This window comes from Canis aureus, chromosome 21 (genome assembly GCF_053574225.1).
Source record: "Canis aureus isolate CA01 chromosome 21, VMU_Caureus_v.1.0, whole genome shotgun sequence".
Classification (NCBI taxonomy): Eukaryota; Metazoa; Chordata; class Mammalia; order Carnivora; family Canidae; genus Canis; species Canis aureus.
Genome location: NC_135631.1, coordinates 40,750,699 through 40,771,939, shown reverse-complemented (window position 1 = coordinate 40,771,939; position 21,241 = coordinate 40,750,699). Strand labels below are relative to the sequence as shown.

At 45.0% G+C, this 21,241-nt stretch overlaps 1 protein-coding gene and 1 long non-coding RNA gene across 4 annotated transcripts in view; one reads left to right on the top strand and one right to left on the bottom strand.

Moving 5' to 3' along the window:
* The window catches only part of LHFPL3 (LHFPL tetraspan subfamily member 3), a 560,027-nt gene that overhangs the window by 20,505 nt on the left and 518,281 nt on the right, over positions 1–21,241 (bottom strand). The gene's annotated exons all lie outside the window — the stretch shown is intronic.
* On the top strand, positions 1,568–13,635 carry LOC144293475 (uncharacterized). Its single transcript, XR_013360701.1, has 3 exons — positions 1,568–1,649; positions 1,775–1,912; positions 13,471–13,635. It is a non-coding gene; the product is annotated as an uncharacterized LOC144293475 (long non-coding RNA).

Below are 21,241 nucleotides of genomic sequence, written 5' to 3'. Positions count from 1 at the left end.
AGTCCCACGTTAGGCTCCCTGCATGGAGCTTGCTTCTCTCTCTGTCTGTGTCTCTGCCTCTCTCTCTCTCTCTGTGTGTCTCTCATGAATAAATAAATAAAATCTTTAAAAAAAATTAGAAAAAATGCTCTATTATCTTTTTGAAAATTAAATGTCTTGGAAAGAAAAGGAAATTAAACATTGTGCCATCTGCAATGTCTTCTTGGATTTGTGCTTGTTTTTCTAAAAGGGTGATTAGGAGATGATCTGAAAAGTGAGCACACCAAAGGGAGAGAGCCATGCGTGTATTTGTAAGCATCCCTTTTAGCACCTCCCATATACGCAATGCATACTCAATATATCACTCAATACATTCTTGTTGAATGAATAAGCCCTGAGAAGAAAATCTGTGATCCATATGCAAAGTATTGCAAAAGAAGAACACTTATAAGGACTGGAAGAAGTCGTAATGATGGGAAAGAAAGAATCACTCTCGCTTTCTTTTTCTAAGATTCCTGCTAACAGGATTAGCTTGTGTTGAAAGTGATTCAACAAGTCCAGCAGATAGGTCCCAGAATCCATGCAGAGCAGGCCAGGATCTGTTTAAGTCACTGCAAGAGCTGGCCCTGACATGTTTCCCATCAACCTGTCTACACAGTATCGGTCTTCTTCATTATTGTTGCCTTTGGTGGCTGTCACAGATAGGAGGGCTGAATAATGCTCCCCACAGCACACCCCATTTCTCCTTTGTCCATTGCTTGTTCACTGTAATAGGACATTATTCTTCCATAGATAGGGAACAGAATTCTGGTCTTCGGCTTCCCAACCTCCAACCAGACTTTGATGATTTTATTTGTGATTCAGGAGAATGGTGCTTGGCCAATACAATAGAACGCCAATCCGGGGGATCATTCAAAACTGACTCTTAAAAACAAACAACAAAACAAACAAACAAAAAAACCCTGCTCGAGACTATTACTTTGGCAATTGGAGGTCTCTGATGAGAGAGGAAAGTTGGGGCGCACACAGACATGGCACCAGATCAGCAGAAAGGCTCAACAGATTTGCCCAGCAACATGGTAGAAACAGAAATCATCTACCATGGGGCATTAAAATTAAATGAACATTCAAAGGCCATCAACTCTGGCCCGTGGCGGAGTGTAAGGCACACAGGGGGTGGCTGGTCAGTTCCAGGCCCCACATCCTGTTCTTAATCAGCCAGACGCAGGGGAGCACATGCAGCGCCCCCCATGGGCCATCCTGGGAGCCACATTCCATCTCCGTTTCAGGTAAACAAAGGCAGTCCTCCCTGTCCTGCTGAGCCTGCCTGGCTGCTGAGGCGCTTTGGGCTGAGGAAGCTTCCCTGCTGCTCCCTCTGTGGCCTCTGGCTTGAAATCTGTTCCTTTCTGCTACCAATTTATCTCAGCTCTGGGCAGTGAAGTTTTCACCAGGCAAGTGTTCAGAACCCAGTGAGGGGGAAAGACTGACTCATTTCTAAAGGGACCAACACAGCCAGTTTACGGGCATAGTGTCAGCCCCTTTGTGCAATCATCAAGCTAAGAGCTGTGGGTGAGGCTCCTGCTGGAGGCAGCGATTGAACATTTCCCCCTGAGCTCTCTAGGGTGGGTTGTAATGCAGGGAAGGAAGGGGATGGCACACAGATTAAGGAGGTAAGTAGGTCTAATGGCCTGTGACAACTTACAGCCTGCCTTGGGGTCCCCCTTTGGCTCTGCAGGGGTAGGGCAGTGGGATGCCTTCCCCACTATTCTGCTAAGCTGTGAAATATTCCTTTTAGATGTTTCCAGAGCCCAAGGACTGGATGAGGAAAGAAGAGAGAAGGAAAGACAACCTCTAGAAAACAGAGTTAAGGTTGTTCCCTTATAAGGAAAACTGATTAAACTTACATAGCTTTGAGATGGGCACAACATACCAGGTGGAGTATAGCAGCTTGAATTTTCAAATTTCTATTTTTCCAAGGCACTATGTGTATATTGTTAAAAAAAAAAATCAAAGCATGAGGATGGTCGTGTGATGAGAAGAGCCTCCTCACCTCATCCCTTCTCATACTGATTCTTACTCCCAGGAGATGTTCTCTTATCATAGCTTCCAGCTTTATTATGGTAGCTCCTTTGATAGTTGAAATAGTATGCTAATATTTCCCTATTTATTAATTTATCATATTTAGATAATATCTGCTGAGTCTCTTCTAGAAAAGTGAGAATTTACCTCCATTTCCCCTCACCTTTCTCTCTTGATTTTTAGTTGGTTGCCTGCATGTTCGTTTGTTCTTTCTTTCTTTCTTTCTCTCTTTCTTTCTTTCCTTTCTTTCTTTCTTTCTTTCTTTCTTTCTTTCTTTCTTTCTTTCTTTCTTTCTTTCTTTCAAGATTTTATTTTATTTTATTCATGAAAGACACAGAGACAGGCAGAGATATAGACAGAGGGAGAAGCAGGCTCCCTGTGGGAGCCCAATGCAGAACTCGATCCCAGGACCCTGGGATCATGACTTAAGCCAAAGGCTCAACCACTGAGCCACCCAGGTGCCCCTGTCTTGTTCTCTTTCTGACTTTAGTCAGATTCAAGTCATTTCTATTTGAGGTAAAGCTATCATATATTAAAAAAAGAGACAGATCCAAAATTGAGTCACTTATGCTAAGCCCATGTCATCAAACAAAGACTTAATATCTAACTTAATTTCAGTTTTAACCTTTTCTAGGAGTGGAATCTTAAACCTGCCAGTCTGGAATTAACTGGTCAGTACTGGTGAGGTCATCTGCCTGACAGACCCCTTCGGGCACCCAAAGGAAGGTGACTTTGCCACAATCTACTTGTTGCTAGGAACCTCGTTAATCTACCCCATTCTCCTTATAAAAGTCTTTCATATTGTATAGCTCTTCAGCGCTCCTTTCTGTCTGCAAGATGAGATGTTGCCTGATTCATGAATCATTGAATCAAGCCAGGGAGATCTTTAAAATTTAATTATTTAAATCTCATTTTTAACACTTATGACTGTTCCTTTCCCTTCTACCTTTTCAGCTTTGACCTTCTGACATGAACTTGACTTTTCACAAGTCAATTTGGGGATTTTCAGCAGATTAATCAATGAAAACAATTTAGAGAGGAACCTCCCCTCTTCCTTCTCCTGGAAAACCTAGTCTCATCCCAAATATGCAAATACCTTTGGAGAATGCTTTCTAAACATGATCAAGGGTAGTTTAATGCCTCTGATATCTACATGCCTACAGAGGATTGCTCATGCAGAGTTCACATGTGTAGCAATGACAGTACTGGAGTACTGTGCATCTGTGACAAGGGTACCTTTTACTGGTCCTGTGTGAGCCTTAATGACAAGAACTGGGCACATCATATTCTCGTGACCTAGTGGGATACCTGGTGCATGTTAGGCCTTCAGTATTTGTCTGCTGTGGAATATATGTACTTTTCTGTTATATATTTTTATAGAATTAGACCATTTACTGTTTAAAGGGATGAAGTACCTAAAAAACATGTCTAAATAGGAAAAAAATAATTGATGTTGTGTTTCTACACTCATGGTCCCCTGAGTGAGCAGGAATATATGCGTACATGTGTCTGAGGTTCTTGGTCTTGGAAAAAGTGGTCAGAATGGTTCTGAAAAGGAGGGTCAACCCATAGCAGGTGGCTGCCCTTCTGAGGGCCACCCCAGGGGAAGTGATAGCTTCTAGAATGAGAGCCAGGGTTGCTTTCTCTGAGTGTGTACACCAGATCCACTTTTGTTTGTTCTGACTCTCAGGCTGTTGAAATTTGTCACAAACAAAAGTCAAACCCAACTCAGAAAGCCCCACCACTAGATCCAGTCCACTTACCCTGAGCCAAGGTGACCTGCTTTCCAAACACTTCCCCAAGATTTCAGTTCTCACTGAAAACTTGCCACAGATTCCTGTTAAGCTTTGTTAACACACAAGAGGACTTTATTGGGGAACACCCGTTTTTAGGCAGTGTTTTTTGGAAAAGCCAATACTCATGGAAGAGGCTGTTCGTTCTCTACTACTTTCCCCTTGGGCTTGACCACTTCAATGCCCACTGGACCAATGTCCAACTGCCAGCCCTGGCTTCTTTTTGCCAGAGGAATATCTCTGAATACTAGAGCTTTCTCTGTGTATCCATGTGGCAGACTGGAAATGCCAGGGAAGACTCTCTCTTACCCCCAGCAGTCCTTAGTCAATGGCTGATGAGAATTGATGTATAAATATCGCCTCTTTATCCCTGGACTCCTAGAGCTCTCTGGCGAGATTGAGCTTCACTTACCCAAATAGTGACTTGCTTGAGAACACATTGGCTGCCCTCCCTTTACTGCCTCACTTTCTCACCCCCTATCAGTGTTTTCTGGGATCTCTTTCTCACCACCACTTATCCTTGATTTCTTGTTTCAGGGTCTGCCTATGGGGGAACTCAAGCTAAGATGATATTCTTTTTTTTAATTAAAAAAATTATTTATTCATGAGAAACACACACACACACACACACAGAAAGAGAGAGAGAGAGAGAGAGAGGCAGAGACACAGGTAGAGGGAGAAGCAGGCTCAATGCAGGGAGCTGAATGTGGGACTTGATCCCGGGACTCCAGGATCATGCCCTGGGCGGAAGGTGGTGCTAAACCGCTGAGCCACCCAGGGATGCCTAAGATGATATTCTTATAGACCAAGTAAGATGATCACCTTCGTTCACTCCAGCTATTCCTACAAAAGAGATAATTTTTGCTTTTTGCTTCACTCTACAGAGTAGCTACTGATGTTGTTTCCAGTGGAGGTTATGACCATCTTTGTGGGTACCATTTATGGGAAATGGCTGCCAGCATAACAAGCTTTGGCATGAAAGGAGAAAATACTATAAATTTCTTTAAGACACAGAAAGAAAGTCACAAAGCAGATTCTCCCACCCATAGTTAAATGTTGAGTGTAGTAAGCTGCTTTGTAAAGCTACATCAGGCTTCCCTTCCCTTGACCCCTGAGCCCCAGGGGGGCCTGAAAGAGTTTTAATGTGATTTCTGGAATGTGCTTAACTTTCAGAGAGGGAGCAGCTTAGCTCCTGGGAGAATCCCATTAATATATTTTGCAGTAGAAAGGCTTCCTATTGCCTAATCTCATTAACTCTGTTTTATGTACAGTAAGTGGGTAAAAGCTGAGTTTGTGACTCGGTAATTGTGAATACATAATTTTTGAGTGCTTGGTGGAATAAAGAAGAGATGTTCTTGCTTGCGAAGAGGAGGTCCAGAACTCCAGAAATGACCACTTATTGAAAAAGGGAATGAAATTGGGACATGCCTTATCTTTGCGTAGCCACCATAAAATAACACAAGGGGTGGGTAGGGTGGAGAGAGGGGCGAGTTATTCCATTCTTTCCTCCAACTCTCCTAATAAATAGGACCTTCAATGTAACCTGGAAACCACCTCTCAGTAGCCATCTTTATTCACGTTTGTAGTTTTGCTTCATTCATTCAACAAATATTAATTGTGCACATATGATATATCAGGCACTGTTCCAGGCACTAGGGTGGTGGGCAAAAAAGGGCATAAGTCCTATTCGCATCAAGCTTACATTCAAATGGGGAGATAAACAACAAGCAAATACATATATACTGTTATATATCAGATAGTTTTGAGTGCTATGAAGAAATAGAAATCGGGATAGGAAGAGAATTGCTATTTAGGGGGCAGGTGATCAGGGAAGGGTTCTCTGCATGAAGTGAGGGAACAAGATATTTGGGGGATCTTCACCTTCCAGGTGGAGGCCTCAGCAAAGGCAAGGGCAGGAGGAAGAGTAGAGTAGCCAGGGTAGCTGGAGATAGGAGATGGGGCAGCAACATGGATGGGGCAAGTCCAGAAGGAGCCTAGGACCACAGTCAGCTGTTTTGATTCTGAGGACTAAAGGGGGAAGGAGGTGATGAGAATTATGTATAAGGTTCAACTGTGGGGGCAGCCCAGGTGGCTCAGCGGTTTAGTGCTGCCTTCAGCCCGGGGCCTGATCCTGGAGACCCGGGATGGAGTCCCACATCGGGCTCCCTGCGTGGAGCCTGCATCTCCCTCTGCCTGTGTCTCTGCCTCTCTCTCTCTCTGTCTCTCATGAATAAATAAATAAAATCTTTTTTTTTTTTTTTTTTTTAAAGTCTCAGTTGTGGCTGTGGGTGGCAACCAGACTAGAGAGGACAGGAGGCAATGAAGTGTTATGGGTGAGAGGCGATGCTGGCTTGGACAGGCTGGTAGTGGTGGAGGTGATGAGAAGGGGCCCAGATTCAAGATGCATTCTTAAGATAGAGCAGCAGGATTTGGGATAGGTTGAATGCAGTGTGTGTGTGTGTGTGTGTGTGTGTGTGTGTGTGTGTATGTGTGTGAGAGAGAGAGAGACAGACAGAGACCAAGACACAGAGAGAGAGACAGAGAGACAGATATATATATATATATATATATATATATATATATATATATATATATATATAGAGAGAGAGAGAGAGAGAGAGAGAGAGAGAGAGAGAGAGAGGAGAGGGAGAGAGAGAGAGAGATTGATCAGTTGATGGATGACTCCAAAGTTTTTGATCCATTGTATGAGTGAGATGCTATTCACTGGGTTGGGGAACACTGGGGGAGAAATAGGTTATTTGGGAGAAAAACCAGGAGTGTGGTTTTGTACCTGTCAAAAGTATGAGCTGCCATTAGACATCTAAGTAGAGATGAGTACAGTTAGAAGGATCTGGAATGCAAGGCAGAGGTAGGGACTGGAGATTCATAGTTGGGAGTTTTCAGTTGTTCAGATGGTCTTTAAAACCATGAGACCAGAATTCACTTTACAGGTCATGAGACCTGTAAAAGGGAAGGGGGTGGGGTGGCGTCAAGGACTGGGGTCTATGCCAGGCTTGCCTTTAGAGGGAAGAGAAGTAGTCTGGAAACAGGAAAGGAGAACAAGGGAACGACTGCCCCCTTGCAGCTTTGTATTAAACGATTAAACTGAATAGCCAATACAATAGAAGTGTCAGTCGTGATTGTCTCTGGGCCTTCTGAACCTACTGAAGACAGAATGGAGTGATGGAGAAAGGACCCAGCTGCTGTCCCTGTCACTCCATTCCAAAGCTGTGCAAATGGGGATCTTTGAGAGGATTCTTCCAGTCTCTCCCCTTCCGCACTCTTCCCTCAAACCTTCCTCAATTTCCCATTTTTCCTCCTTTGCCTTCCATTTCTCTTCCTCCTCTTTTCCCTTCTCTCCACCAGCCGGCAAGCCTGGCATTGAATTTCCGGTGGTTGGAGGAAGGGGGATGAGTGTGCTCCTACATCACATGCCCTTCCTTTCACCGCAGATCAAGCCTTCCCCTGAGGGAGTGGGTCATAGGTGAGGTCGCTTTTCTGTAAACATCCATCCCAGGCGGTTCACTAATTAGAAATTCGTTCAGGTTTGGAAATGTCAGAATGCAAATTCTACTGGAAGGGGAGTTTATTTGTTCTTCACAGTTCAGTGTGAATTACTTTAATCAGATAATCAGCTAATTTCCCTCCTAACAGCTGGTTGGGATCAATCTGCACTATATCTCTATTAAAAAAAATCTCACTAAGAATATGGTACATAAGATTCAGTTAGGAAACATTAAAATGCAGAATCCTAGGTTCCATCCCCAGAAATTCCCAACTTTGTAGGTCCAGACGATCCTGGTGCAGTGGCTCGTGAACCACACTGGGCAACACAAGGGTACATACAGAAGAGTGAATAAACTTTGAGGGGCATAGGGTATTTCTAGCAAATGGACAGAATGCAGATCTTTGAACTGACAGTATGGAGTAGATCTCAGGGTGTTCCTGGGGAAGGACCGAGGAAGGGGGAAGGGATCCCAATACATGCTTCTCCCTCTGCCAGTATCTCTGCCTCTCTCTCTGTGTCTCTCATGAATAAATAAATAAAATCTTTAAAAAAGAGAAGAGAGAGGGACGCCTGGGTGGCTCAGTGGTTTAGTGCCTGCCGTTGGCCCAGGGCATGATCCTGGGGTCCCAGGATCGAGTCCCACATCAGGCTCCCTGCATGGAGCCTGTTCCTCCCTCTGCCTGTGTCTCTGCCTCTCTCTGTATCTCTCATGAATAAATAAATAAAATCTTAAAAAAAAAAAAAAAAAGAGAAGAGAGAGAGAGATCCCAATACAGAAGGGAATGGAAGGAAGCTAATATCTTCTCTCTGATATGGTCATTAGCACCTGACCCCACTCTATGACTTGCAGGGTGTACCTGGGAACTGAATATTTATCACACACCGGCATAGGATTGGTGTTTGTTGTTTTAAAGATCTTTCTTGGGCAGCCCGGGTGAGGATCTTTCTTGGGCAGCCCGGGTGGCTCAGCGGTTTAGCGCCGCCTTCAGCCCAGGGCGTGATCCTGGAGACTCGGGATTGAGTCCCACCTCAGGCTCCTTGTGTGGAGCCTGCTTCTTTCTCTGCCTCGCTCTCTCTCTCTCTCTCTCTCTCTCTCTTTGTATCTCATGAGTAAATAAATAAATTTTTTTTTTTAAAAGATCTTTCTTGGGACAGCCCGGGTGGCTCAATGGTTTAGCACTGCCTTTAGCCCAGGGCCTGATCCTGGGGACCCAGGATCGAGTCCCTTGTCGGGCTCCCTGCAGGGAGCCTGCTTCTCCCTCTGCCTGTGTCTCTGCCTCTCTCTCTCTGTCTCTGTGTGTGTGTGTGCCTCTCATGCATAAATAAATTAAAAAAATCTTTTAAAAAAAATAAAGATCTTTCTTTCTTCCTTTCTGACAGACAGCAAGTGCATGAAGGGGGGGGGGTGTCCATCCCAGGACCTGAGCCCAAAGCAGATGCCTAACCGATTTAGACACCCTGGTGCCCTCAGGATTGGATTTTAAGAACTTTCCAGGTACTGGGGTGCCTGGCTGGCTCAGTTGAGAGAGCATGTGACTCTTGATCTTGGGGTCATGAGTTTGAGCCCCACAATGGGTGTTGATATTACTTAAATAAATAAAACAAAAGCCCCCCTCCCCCCCCAACTTCCCAGGCACGATCTCATTTAATTCTTACCACCTTCCTTTGAGGGAGGTACTTTATAATCCCTGTGCGTGGATTAAAGAAGCCATAATGGGGGATCCCTGGGTGGCTCAGCGGTTTGGCGCCTGCCTTTGGCCCAGGGTGCTATCCTGGAGACCCGGGATCGAATCCCACATCGGGCTCCCGGTGCATGGAGCCTGCTTCTCCCTCTGCCTGTGTCTCTGCCTCTCTCTCTCTCTCTCTCTCTCTCTCTCTCTGTGACTATCATAAATAAATTAAAAAAAAAAAAAAAGAAGCCATAAAGGTTTTAAGTGGGAGATCCAGCTCTGTCTGGAATCCCTGCACTGTGCTGCACCTTTGAAATGCACAGTGTAGGCAGGGAAGCTCAAGGGGAAGGCTGTCGGGTCACGGGGTCACGGGGTGCTCAGAAGTGAGCCGCAAAGGCCCAGGGACTTGCACTCTTTCCCCCGGATGGGCTGCTTCGGTGCCCCCTGGTGGCCACTAACCTAGTGTGCTGAGCAATTCCACGATGACCCATGAAGCAGCGGAACAGTCAATGAACCAAGTCATGATAGAGGGAAACAGGAGGTCTCCAGGACAGAAGCATAAGTGATTTTTTTTTTAACATAAGTGATTATTAAAATACTGGCCTCTCACCCGATCAAATACGCAAACCCTCTACTCCCAGTATCTGAGCATTTCCAGGGAGCTTGAGTTACAGCTATGTTCCCATCTTCTGCCTCAGGGACCCATGACACACTAATTTCCAAATTATAAGCCACAGCCTTTTAACCTGATCACAGCTGCATCCACCTTCCCTCCAACCATTAGAGTCAGAGAACTGGCTTCATTTTCATTAATCAGTAAGGAAAAGCTCCCCAGCTTGTCTACTCTACTAGGCCTGCTTCTATTTTTAACAGTCTGCCAAAGGCCTAGTAGGCTAAAAATAGGCTTACTTATAATACAATTCATCATGTACTCAGCTGCCAGGAGGAAGCTTAATTTAAGCTTCATCCAAGATGAAATACCTTTGAGAAACACATTATTTCATGCAACTATTTATTGTTTTTTTAGGAGTCTTTGATATGAACCCTTTGCCATAGATCTTGGAAATGAGAGAAATCCTATCAGATTTGAAGAAGTTCCCACAAAACTATTTTGCCATCGTACTGGCCAAGGTTATACAATGCCTTGGGGCCTCTCTTCCCTGACTTCAAACTTCTTTGGTCCCTCCTTGATTTTAATCCATTTTAATTCTTGATCTCTGTTTCAACCTGATCTAGGTGAATTGGATCATCTTGTAAAACCAGAGTTGCCAGATTTAGCAACTAAAAATACAGAATTCAGTAGTTAAATTTCAGATAAGCACCGAATGGTTTTTTTGATATAAGAGAAGCTTTTCTAAGTTTTACTGAGATGCAATTCACATACCATAAATGATGTTTTCAAATATATAATTCATTGATTTTTAGTATTTTCATGGAGTTATGTAATCAGCACTACCAACTAATTGTAGAATATTTTCATCACTGCAGACACCCTATGCTTTCCCAATCTCCCCTCCCTCCAGGTGCTAGAAACACCCATCTACTTTCTGACTCCATGGATTTGCCTATTGTGGACATTTCATACAAATGAGGTCATGCAATAGATGTTCCTTTAGGACTATTTTTTTTTTAGTTAGCATGATGTTTTCAAGGTTTGCCTATGCTGTAACATGAACCAGTGCTTCATTCTTTTTTTCTTTATTGCCAAATAGTATTCCATTGTATGAATATAGCCCATGTTGTTTATTAATTCTTCAGCTGGTAGTTATTTGGGTTGTTTCCATCTCTTGACTCTGATGGATAATGCTCTACTAACTGCTGTACACATTATTGTGGGAGTTTTTTTTTTTTTTTGACAGGCATAAACATGTTTATTAAATGAAATGTATCGTTTAGAAATAAAAAAAAAAGGGAAGCCTGTGTAGAACTTGTGGATTCAGTTAGTCAGAATTTATTCTGACTTGCACCAAACCACACAAAATCTTTTGAAGTCTAGTTAGTGTAGTCTAAATGGACACTCCAGAGTCTGTTTATGAATTCCATTGCAAGATCTCCACTTTCTACTTTCAAAAGGAAGGGGGATCAGGATGAGGGTGGATGGATGTTTTCACTTCTCTTGGGTATATACCTAGGAGTAAACTAGCTGGGTTTTACTGCCACTGTTTAACTTTTTGAGGAATTTCTAAACTATTTTCCCAAATGTTTGCACCATTTTATATCCCCATCAACAATATAGGAGGGTTTCAACTTCTCCACTTGTTATCTCCACTTGTCAGTTTCTCCACTTGTCTATCTTCTTCTATCTCCACTTGCCATCATGTGGGTGGGAAGCGGTTCTTCTTTGTAGTTTTGATCTGTATTACTCTAAAGACTGATGATGTTGCGTATCTTTTCATGTCCTTCTTTGCCATTTGTATATCTTGTGCATATCATTTGGAGTTTTTAATTGGGTTACTTGCCCTTTTGTTGTTGACTTTTAAGAATTCTTTATATATTTTGGACAAAAGTCCCTACCAGGTATGTAATTTGCAAATGATTTTCCCAGTCTGTGGGTTGTCTAAGAAACCTGCTTTTAACCTAGTGTTTCCCAAGTGTTATTAGATTGTGATGTTCTTCATTTTGAACACCCATACAGTGTTGAGTTTTATAAATTTTTTAAATTTTTGTATTTATTTATGATAGTCACAGAGAGAGAGAGAGAGAGGCAGAGACATAGGCAGAGGGAGAAGCAGGCTCCATGCACCGGGAGTCCAACGTGGGATTCGATCCCGGGTCTCCAGGATCGCTCCCTGGGCCAAAGGCAGGCGCCAAACCGCTGCGCCACCCAGGGATCCCCCAGTGTTAAGTTTTATTTTTTTTTATTTTTTTATTTTTTTTTTTTCTTTTTTTTTCAGTGTTAAGTTTTAAACTGTTTGCCAGGCATGGGGCTCCCAGGATGAAGAGGAGCTGCCAGGGAGGAGCTCACAGTCTGGTGCAGAAGAGAGAAGCAGGCAAACAAATGATTTTAGGGAGACTAGGGAGGCAAAAGTTTCATTAATATAGGGTGCATCTTCATTTATCTCTAGCCTTTGGTGCAATGTGGGACACACAGTGGTGATCAATAAATATTTGAAATAAGAATTGAATCAGTAGCTTTCTAAATTGGAAATCTTCCCGCCTCTCTTTATTGTGTGTGTGAAGTTGCAATATTTTTGTTTGTCATGTAATTTAAAGCATTTTAAAAGGCTTGTTAAGGTCTGAAAAATCTCCTCTCTCTGCTACTAGCAAGTAACATTTCCATCACCTTTAAACATGCCTAAAGCTTTGAAGATCTTGGTTAAAATAGAGCTATATTATCTGGGAGCTATTATCAGGTAACATTTTCCTTTGAATTAATTCACCCATATGGGCTCTAATGACCTGTCAGAACTCAGGACCAGTAAATGTTCCCCAGAGTGTGAAGCAGGCTTACATCTTGTAGGCTGGAGGGAGGGTGGCAGGAGGGGTGAGGACTTGGGGGCGGGTGCAGGGAGGTACAGATAAGGGGGTCAAAGAAAGGAACATAAAGAGAACACTAAATTCTGTTTGCATAATTGTGCCAGGACCTGCCTTGTTTATGGGGAATGAGTATTCCACCTATGAACAGAGAGGACAAATTCATGTAAAATTGCTCTCTGCAAGAACCATCAAACTACGGAGTTTTATATATTTATTAAGATTTTATTTATTTATTCGTGAGAGACAGAGAGAGAGAGAGGCAGAGGGAGAAGCAGGTTCCCTGTGGGGAGTCCGATGCGGAACTCGATCCCAGGACCCCAGGATCACGACTTGAGCCAAAGGTAGACGCTCAACCACTGAGCCACCCGGGTGCCCCAAACTACAGAGTTTTAATGTCATGGGATTAAGGGCAATGGATGACTCTGAATTAACATTGCACATACTGTGACGCCTAGAGCCTCCTGAAACCCAAATCACTGGAACAGAAGAAGGAATGACCTTAGCATTTAAAGGCTCCCTTTTAGGCACCAAAACACTGTCAGCAGAAAGACACTCTTGAAAAATCTCTCCCATCTCTTTATATATAAATCAAATATTAATTAAAGCAAATAAATTAGATTGCAATTATGTGCAATTGTGAATTGTAGTATGAAGAGGAAATGCTCTTCAGTACAGTTAATTGGCAGCAATTGTGATTTGTCCAAATTAATTTAATATCCAGAATGAGGTTAATATTTTGAACATTTTAGTAATAAAGAAAATTAGAGGAATCAGATTAGAGCAGCTGCCAGATATATGCAGATGACATTTCTTGGGAGTCCTATCACATCTCCAGGCTCACCTTGTGGTCACACCATCAATGCTTAATGTCAGGGAGGGGGGGCTCCACGGGCCAGTTTTCATTAGGGATCTCCAAATGCTTGCTCACCTACTCTCCTCTCCCCGCTGCCCCATTTCTCCACAGAAGCACTGTCATGCCCTTCCCGCAACCTTCTGAGGGCTGCAGAGACCCACTAGGTAACTGGGTGCAACTGTAAGCCTGCAGACGCCTTGCTCCCACTCTCATCTCCTGCTCTGTGAAGCCAGTGTGTGAAGACAGAGAGCATTTACTACCTGAAATCCCTTTGGAAATGCAGGAAGAGAAATAAAATGTGTGTGGGAGACTGTATGAGCACATTCATATATTGTTGGGTTTTTTTTGTTTTTTGTTTTAAGATTATTTGCTTTTTTGAGAGTGTGCCCGATGCATGAACCCAGTTGGGGAGGGGCAGAGAGAGAGAGAGAATCTCTAGCAGACTCCCCATTGAGGGTGGAGTGGGGTGCGGGGCTTGATCTCATGGCCTGAGATCATGACCTGAGCCGAAATAACAGCACGATGCCCAGCCCACTGAGCCACGCAGGTGTTCCACATTCATATATTGTTACAAAGCAGAATTTGAAAAATTAATTTACTAGTTTTAGGTGTTCTTCATTTTCTTTGTTTCTTAATAGGATCATCTGCCACTGTTTTTCTTGTTTTTTTTAATTTTTATTTGCTTATGATAGGCACACAGTGAGAGAGAGGCAGAGACACAGGCAGAGGGAGAAGCAGGCTCCATGCACCGGGAGCCCGACGTGGGATTCGATCCTGAATCTCCAGGATCGCGCCCTGGGCCAAAGGCAAGCGCCAAACCGCTGTGCCACCCAGGGATCCCTCTTTTTTTAAATAGATTTTATTTATTTATTCATGAGAGACACAGAGAGAAGCAGAGACACAGGCAGAGGGAGAAGCAGCTCCCTGTGGGGAGCATGATATGGAACTCGATCCCAGTACCCCGGGATCATGACTTGAGCCAAAGGCAGGTGCTCAAGCACTGAGCCACTCAGGCATCCCTCACCATTTTTCTTTTAAAAATAATCTTACTAACAATATATTTACCTGACACATACTCCTTTCACAAAGATGAGTTGAAGACCAAATAAACTAGACAGAAATATTCATATAAACACACACACACGTGCTTTGTCTTCTTGTGACAGTGTTAAGCAGCCCAGTGCTTCGACCTGCACTGGCTATTAAAAGGATGAAAGCAGGATGCCTGGGTGGCTCAGCGGTTGAGCACCTGCCTTTGGCCCAAAGTGTGATCCTGGAGACCTGGGATCAAGTCCTGCATCAGGCTCCCTGCACGGAGCCTGCTTCTCCCTCTGTCTGTGTCTCTGCCTCTCTCTCTGTCTCTCATAAATAAATAAATAAAATCTTTAAAAGAAAATAAAAGGATGAAGGCACCCTGGTCCAGTATTTGGGTGGCCAGGGAAAGCGAGGCTGAAGGGGCCGCCCCTCAGCCAGTTGCTGTTTTGGCTTCAGTCCCATCCTGAACTAGGCAACCAGGGCCTCTGGGCTCTGGTCCATCTACATTGTCTATACAGCACCTGCCCTGCTCTCACTTTGGTGAGGAAAAAAGGGCAGAGTTGGGATCCTGCCCTTCCTTTAGGATCATTTTTGGGGCTGCTGTACATCTTTCACCATGGTAGATTTGGGGTTGGTCAAAGCCTCCAGACACCTAGGCCCTACATTCCAGAGTGTGGATTTGCCTCAGTGAGCATCCCAGAGGAAGTCAGAGTCCATGGAAAAACTGTCCAGGGCTTCTTTCTTCCATACATAAACTGGGCCTTCCATCTTGAGTGAAGTTCCTGCTGTCACAGGACACTGCACTTTAGGGGCAGTAGAGTTTTCCACTTTGGTTCTCCCACCTGGTTGAAAGGTCCATGAAGTCACTTTCTTGGACCTGAGTCAATGCCCACAAAGACACTGGCGGTTGACATATATTTTGCCCTTGCCACGTGTGAGGCAGGTACCATGCAAAGCCTTCATGCATTTTCACCTGTAACCCCTGCCCTGTGAGACAGATACAATGACTATTCCCATTTCTCAGAAACACAGGTGGGCTTAGAGAGGATAAGTAGCTTGCGGTGGTCTTGGGCACTATGATGGGGTTGGTTAAGTGGCAGAGCTGGGATTTGCACAGCATTTGTGCCATGCTGTTGGCGATTCGTATATGGTGCTTCTTGGTACTCAGTACTGTCTCCTGCACAGAACTTTTACACAGAGGGGGCTCTACACGTTTGTTGATGAGCTAACTTTGTGCCAGGCAGTCATCCAGGTACTTCATGAACATATACATCCCAACGATTCCAAAAGAGGATGTGCGGAGAGGTTATGTACCTTGTCCAAGATCCTGTAGCTAGCAGGTGGTGGATCTGGGGTCTTACTGTAGGTAGTCTGGTTGCTCCAGAGTCTCTGATCCTGAACACAATGCATACCACCTCTCTCTTTCTCTTTTTTTCTTCAGTGGGCTCCACACTGGGTATGGAATTCAATGCAGGGCTTGAACTCACAACCCTGAGATCAAGACTTGAGCTGAGATCAAGAGTTGGACCCTACGACTAAGCCACTCAGGCAGTCCACATACCACCTCTCTTGAGTAAATGCAAGCACATCTGAAGAGTGGAGGTTAGATTTTTGTTTTGTTTATTTGTACAGGATTCTGCTGGTATAGAAGGTGGGTTATCTTGGATGAGGAAACTACTCTTGGAAAGTCTCCTGACCCCTGTAGGCCTGCTTAGCAACTTCTCTCTGTTCCGAGAGTGACCAGTGCTTCATGGTTGGCTATCTTGATGACCTCTCCTTGGCAGGGAGTAGGTGAATAAATCCATGTTAATGAAGTAACAAGCTAAATGCAACTCCATCCACCCATTTCTTGACAGGGTAAAAAAATCAGCTAAGAGGGGAAAAGGGGGAGTTGATTTGGAAATGAGAAAGAGAATGAAAAAAGGCTGGGAGGCCAGATGAAGATGGGATTGTGGGAAAAGGAATAGTAGGGACAAGATTAGAATAGCATGAAGTTAAAAATGGAGACTTTTTTTCCTCCCAGAGAAATATATCCATCTGCATCAGGATGGGACCTGCCCAGCCCAATACGAGATACTTCCCTAGGCCTGCTTGCCTAAAGTGAATGACCGATTCCAGTTTTGTGGAGTTGAGTGCCTGATTCTTCCAGGGGTGAAATGGAGTGAGGAGCATGGCAGAAGGAAGAGGAAATGGGCTTTGTAATCAGAGAGAACTGGGTTCAAATCCTGACCCAGCCAGTGACTGACTTACTGTGAGCCTGAGCCAGTTACCTGACGTCTCTGAGTCTGTGCTGTCACCTGTATGATGAGGACATTAACTCCGACCTGGGCGGCGGGGGGGGGGAGGTATGTAGAACTAAAGGTGATAGATAATTAAAAGAAAGTGCCTGGCATGTAGTAGGGATCCAGGAAATGTCAGCTGCCTTTTTGGCTGCACCTGGCCATCCTGACCATAAGCCGCCCCGATGCAACCCAAGACTTCTGCCTCTCAGAGCCCAGCCTAAGAGGAGCCAGTATAAGAGACCCTAAAAACACAGCACTCACATTTTAGTATGCCTTCAGTGTCACAGAAATACAGAGGTTTTAACTGTGCAGCTTTCCTTGTAACTGGCCAGTGACCACAAGGTGTTAGCAGATGGTCATTAAAAATGGAGGCAAGAGAGTCAATTTTGTTTGACCAGAATGCAATTCTATAAACCCATAGGAATACATTGAAATGCCTCCAACCAGAAGATCAAGCCGCCTCCCCATCATTTTTGCATTGTTCACTTTATAGGATTTTGGGATAAAAAGAGATAAGTCAAACAGAAGTCAAGGAAAACAAAAAAATATGATCTGGAATCACTAACACAAAGCCATTTCTATTCTTAATTTCTTTTTTGGGCAGGTCAGGGCTCTAATTAGGAAAACCCAGTATGCCAGATATGAAGGGCAGTTAGCAGAGCATGACTCCAGCTCAGTGTAATTGGGCTCTGCTGTCCGCATCTGAAATAGCGTAAGGGTGCTTAGAAGTTTCTCAGCTGTACAACATACTGTCCTGGGGCTGGGCAGTCCAGCTCTGACATGGGCGGGGCTGTGTGTGTGTGTGTGTGTGTGTGTGTGTGTGTGTGTGTGTGAGAGAGAGAGAGAGAGAGAGAGAGAGAGAGACTGCTCTCTTTGACTCTCCTGTAATGAGTGCTGTTTATCTGGCTCTACCTACTTCTGGGTTATTGTAAGGGCCCATGGGAGGGGTGGATACATCTCCTGGAAAACCTGGCCTGGGTGTGGCAGGTCCAGATCTGTGTCTGGCTTTGAGCTTTGCAGGGGTGAGGGGCAACTGGGCCCGGTACCCAGTCCGGGCCTGGGACTCAGGCAAGACCAGACAGGTGGCCAGGGAGCCCAGACCTGCCCTTCTCCAAATCACAGAGGCCAAGTACCAAGCCGTCTGCCGCCTGGAGGGGAGGGCAGTGCAAGCCCCCGCCTCAAGTCAGAGAAAGCGGGGCTCTCTTAGTTTCTGACCCTGGGTGATTGTCTCTCATCTCGGAACATCATTTTCTTATCTGAAAACTAACATGGATGTAATACCATCTACCTGAAAGGTAAGTAGGAAGATTGGGATAATGTGTTAAAGTACTCGGGGCCTGGAAATGGTCATATGTGACAGTTCCTACATTAGTTCAAGTTCACCCCTGAAGTTCATCCTCATCTCCTTTCATCTGCATTACAGCTCAGATGTTAGGGGGCTCTCAGTAGCCCTGGTCTGTGACTCCCAGTGAGAGGGAGACGTTGATTCTCCTAGCTGGCATACTACGTGGCATTTCTGGGCAGTTAGACTTGAGGTTTCTATTTGAAGGAGGTGACTATGAAGAGTATTTCCTATCCTCGAATCACTTTGTCTCCTTTCCCCCCTTGATAGTTGAAAACAAAGTTCTGGAAGACGGGGGAGGGAGGCAGTGCACATTATGGGCTGAGCGAGCTCTAACCTGCTTCCCGCAGGCCCTGTTGTCCCCGAGTGGGAAGGCACGAGCCATCCGCCTGTCCCTGGACACCTTCAGCAGCCCCCCACCTGCCCTGCTCCTCAAGGCCCAGGACTGCCCTAGGTCAGCAGTGCTGGAGCCCCGGCACTCAGTGCCCATCTGGCAGGAGAGAACCACCTCTGGACATCTGTGCGGGTCAAAAGCCTGCCTGACAGAAGTGCTATGCAGGGAAGGTTGTCTCAAAGGGATTGATGACCTCTCTTCCTCCCTTAGGCTCTCCGAGGTCACCATTGACCCCATTGGAACCAGGGAGATTGATGCTTGGACATCACCTTGACTTCTCCCAGAATCATCTTCACTGGCATGTACTTGACTTTTAAGGATTTTTAAAAGGGATGCCTGGGTGGCTCAGTGGTTTAGCACCTGCCTTCGGCCCAGGGCCTAATCCCGGGGTCCTGGGATCGAGTCCCGCATTGGGCTCCCTGCATGGAGCCTGCTTCTCCCTCTGCCTGTGTCTCTGCTTCTCTCTCTGTGTCTGTCATGAATAAATAAAATTAAATTAAAAAAAGAATTTTTAAAAGATTTTATTTATTTGAGAGAGAGAGACAGAGAGACAGAACAAGCAGAGGGAGGGAGAGAAGGACAAGCAGACTCCACAGACTCTACAGGGGCACGGAGCCCCATGTGGGGCTCAAGTCCAGGACTCTGAGATCATGGCCCAGGCTGAAATCAAGAGTCAGACGCTGAAATGAATGAGCCCCCCAGAGCCCCCCCTGGCATGTACTTTAAGTGTTATGCTCTGGGGGCGCCTGGCTGGCTCAGTCAGTACAGCATGCAACACTTGATCTCAGGGTTGTGGGTTTGAGCCTCATGTTGGTGTAGAGATTACTTTAAAATATTATGCTCTGATTTTAAGAAATGCCATGGAAAACACTAGTTTTTATTAATTATAAACCTGCTGTCAAGGCTACTGTCCATTATGTCACTCGGTGTCTTATATGAAAGGAAGTTTCCTCCATAAGAAATTTATTATAGTTTTTTTCTGGGAACCACCCCCACCCCCCACTTTCTTCTCCTGAGAAAATAGTATGTCGCTTCTTTTCTGAGATTGAGAATTGTTTAATTTACTGATCCCAAGAAACTCAGAATTGAATCTGATGCTCAGACACAGCAACCACAGTATTTATTTTTTAAATATTTATTTGTTTATTTGAGGGGGGAGAAGCAGAGGGAGAGAAACTCAAGCAGACTCCATGCTGAGCCTGGAGCCGGGTGTGGTGCTCAGTCTCACAAACCTGAGATCATGACCTGACCCCAAACCAAGAGTCAGACGCCCAACCCAAGGAGCCATCCAGCCTCCCCCAGAATAACTTTTATGATTAGCATATTGAACTTTGCTCCATTTCTTGTTTCTGATTTTCTCTTTCTTTTTTATTAACAATACATCTATCGGGGTGCCTGGCTGTCTCAGTCGGTGGAGTATGCAACTTTTGATCTCAGGGTTGAGTTCCATCCCCACTGGGCACAGAGCTTACATAAAAATAAAATCTTAGGGACACCTGTCTGGCTCAGTAGTTGAGCATCTGCCTTTGGCTCAGGTCGTGATCCCAGGGTCCTGAGATCGAGTCCCACATCTGGCTCCACGAAGGGAGCCTGGTTCTCCCTCTGCCTATGTCTCTGCCTCTCTGTGTGTCTCTCATGACTAAATATATGTGCTGCCGAAGCGAGCACTCTCATGACTAAATAAATAAAATTTAAAAACAAAAAAAAAATCTTAAAAGAAAACCAGTATATGTTTTGTTGTATATATATCCTTCCTTATAAGTAACATATATAGAGATAAATGCGTATATGGTACATACACACTTTGATACTTTATTATACGTGGAGTCAAATCCTTGTTTGGAGGTGCAGTCCGTCCACCCCCAACCCACCTGCCCCTGCCGTGGAAGTAGCTGGCTGGCTGATGGTAATGTTTAGGATTCATTTAGGATGAATGATCAAAGCATTCATCACAAATAACCTTTGTCAGCATCTATGTCTCTGCAGACTCCCACAAATCTCATGAATCTGGGTTATAGCCTTGGACCTTCTATGGTCTTTGAAGAGCCATTAATCTCAAGCTTCAGTATAATCCCACTTGCCCCATTTACCTAATAAAATGCTATGGGGATCAAATAAAAAAAATAATGAATGCCCTTTGAGTGGAGCCTTTTTGAAAAGGTATGAGTGGCCAAACAATTTCCAATTTACAGACCAGCATTGCTTGATGAGCAAAATGCGCCTGGCGGGGAGTGAGGAAGCCAACTTAAACCTGTGGAGTGCTCTACTTGATATTTTCTGATTCCTCCCCCCACCCCCCAGCTGCATTCTCCACTCCTCCACCCAGCTCTGATGGGGCCTCCAACTCTTCTCCCCCCTCCACCCAGCTCTGACTGGCCCCCCAGCTCCATCCTCCACCCGCCTCTCCTGAGCTCTGTGTTCTAGGAGGCACACCGTCTAGACTGCAGCAGCTGGGCTCTTTTGCCCTCAGGCTTCAGCCATAGGAACAGCTGGCAAAGAGGCCGAGGGATGGAAGCAGCAGCGGTGGGATGCCTTTGCTGCTTGGGGCCACAAGATGGGGGCCGCGTTGCCCATGGTGCCTGTGGGGCCCCCTCCTGCAGCCAGGTGCAGAGAGAGCTGAAGCTACACTTCTCTCTGGCTTCTGGTCACCACTCCGGGAGGTGATGGCTCCCTCGGAGGCCAACAGGGAGGCTCAGCACATGTGTTTCCTGCTGGGGTCTGGTTGTGTCCCCAACCCCCCCCCCCCAAAGGCTCGAGCCTCACAAAACCTCCTTAAGGTAGATATGCTTGTTTTATAGAGGAGAAAAAAAGACAGGGTTAAATATAAGT